General features: G+C 56.9%; 1 pseudogene; it reads right to left on the reverse strand.

Annotated features, from left to right (window-relative positions):
- The window catches only part of LOC124773851, a 7,727-nt pseudogene that overhangs the window by 2,388 nt on the left and 2,839 nt on the right, over window positions 1-2,500 (reverse strand).

A 2,500-nucleotide genomic window follows, 5' to 3' on the forward strand; every position in this document is an offset into this window, starting at 1 on the left:
CGCCTCCTCCGGAGAAGAGGACCCAGCCAGCGGGCTGCCGGGACCCCCAGGCCCCCATGAGAGACAGGGGCATGAAAGTACCCAACAGGGGTGTCCGCCGGCAGGTGGAGCCAGGATCTAATGGCTTTGCGGACGCAAACATCGAGGGACGAGAGGGCCCCTAGACGTGTCCTTCCTAGGGCCAGGCCATGAAAAATGCCCGGCAGGATAACTGAGGAAAGGGAAAAGAGTCTTTGCTGAGGCTTAAGGGGTGCCCTGCTAATGGTGTTCAACTGTTTCTCGACCTCGCGCCGAGGATGGAAAATGCTGCGCCCGCATGTGGTGAACTGCAGGCCTAAGTATTTAAAGGAATCTCCCATCGCTAGCGCCGGAATGTTGTTGTTACCTGCCCGAAAGACAACAGACTCATCAACCTTTATCTTCTTCTCCCGCCCTGATGCAACCAGGGCGAGAGAGAAGCACTTCTTTGGGTTGATCTCAAGACCGAGGTCACCTAGGGCCGTTGCAGCGATGGTGATTAGCTCCTGCAATCCATCCTTCGTCTCGGCGAAGAGAAGAAGGTCATCCGCAAACGCAGCAGCATTTATTCTTCGGCCGAGAATACGGGCACCAACATGCTCAGGAAGACGGGAAAGGAGAATGTCTATAGACATGTTGAAAAGGATGGGGGATAAGGGATCACCTTGCCGCACACCCCTCGAAGGCCGCACTAGATCTGACGACTTCCCAGCACCACAGATAACCGTCGAGCCCGCCTCATAGCAGCCCAGGATGTAGTCAATGAACTCGACCGGCAGACCATGGGCCCTCAGCACAGGACCTAGGGCACCATGGGACAGCGAGTCGAAGGCCTTTGACACATCCAGCGATGCTATATACAGCGAGCTGGCAGTGCTCCGTGCCTGGGTCATCGCCAGATCCAGCAGAAAGGTGTTATGGAGCATCCCATCCTGTGGGATGAAAGCCCGCTGACGACCGTCCAAGGCACAGTGGCGCATAAGGCGGCCAACCAGGACCTTGTGAAAGACCCTGGTCAGCACCGAACACACCGTGATAGGTCGGAAGTCAGCGGGGGATGCTACGGCGGTCTTCTTGGGCAGCAAGGTGGTACGAGCTTGTAGGAGACGGGATGGGAGGGAACGTGAGAGGAGTAGGAGGTTGAGGAATTTAAGAAGAGCCTCACGAGGAAGGCGACGTAACTGGGATGGTGTAAGGCGATCAGGGCCTGCTGCAGAGTTGCGAGGGGGAAGAGCTGCAGCTACCTCGTCTGCAGTAATGGGCGCCCATAGAACTTCGAAGGGCACAGACTTACAAAATGGCAACAACTTACCTGAGAGACCCTCCCCACGTGGAGGCCGAGACCTAACACGAGGGGGAGTAAAGAGATCCCTCCAAAACTCAATCAGCCCCGGGATGGTGGGTGGCTGATGGAGAAGTGTGCCATCGAGAAGACCATTTATGCAGCGCGCTGGGTTCTTCTTGAAAGCACGCTGCACTACAGCATACTCCCACCTCCTTCTCGCCCGCTTCCGCTCCGGCGGCTGTTGAAATTCCTTACCAGGAGCTTGACAAACAAGTGGTTCCCTGCTACCTAGTTCTTCAAGAGCGGGAACAAGCATAGCTTGGATGGTACTCCGGCTAGCAGTGGGGCCCAAGGCCACAACTGCATCAAGTGAGCGGAAACGCGGGCCCGAGGAGGGCAACTCAGCTAACAGGGACCAGATAGCCCGATCGGCGACTTCCCCCAGAGAAGAAGACTGTGGTGGGGGGGAACCCACAGCAGATCCGTCTACAGAGGCCTGATGGTCTTGGTCTCTCTTTGAGAGCTCAGCAGCAAAGTTGGCCACCATGTTCTTATAGGCCTGCACCCTGCGTTGACACTTGATAGATTCAAGTGTGCGCTCTGGGAAGGCTTTGGCCAGCTCTTGGTTAAAGAACCGGCAGCCTTGGAGGGACAAAGTCGCCTCAGCATGCGCAAGACGGAGCAACTCTTCTTGCGACCACCTGGCCTTCTTCCTTTCCGTTTGCACTTCCGCGTTGGCGGCATCAGGGTGGGCACGACGGCGATGAACGCCGAGCCCGGTCTTTGTTGAAAAGGACCGCAGACATTCAGGGCAGACAGCGGGGAGCGGCGCTCGACCCGCGCTGGTTGGCTGGCTGGAAAGCTCGTCAGCTGGCAGAGGCACTCCAGTGGGAGGCCTGGTACCTTGATTTCTTCTACTACTTGCACCAGCTGGAAACAAAAGGCAGGGGGGGAGGTAACCCCCAAGCCTCGAACGACACCCTGCTCTGTCGGTCGGAGAGCTTCAAAAAGAATTACACCTTTCTTAGCACCCCTTACGACCCCCGCCACTTGAAGGCCAGAGCTCGGATTTCCCACAGAGAGGCTAATCGAACCATCATCCACCCGACATCGCAAGGATGCTAAGGGGTGGATCGAGAGGGTCCATATATTACGCATCAGGTCATAGTTACTCCCGCCGTTTACCCGCGCTTGCTT

The sequence above is a fragment of the Schistocerca piceifrons genome, unplaced genomic scaffold (genome assembly GCF_021461385.2).
Source record: "Schistocerca piceifrons isolate TAMUIC-IGC-003096 unplaced genomic scaffold, iqSchPice1.1 HiC_scaffold_957, whole genome shotgun sequence".
Lineage (NCBI taxonomy): Eukaryota > Metazoa > Arthropoda > Insecta > Orthoptera > Acrididae > Schistocerca > Schistocerca piceifrons.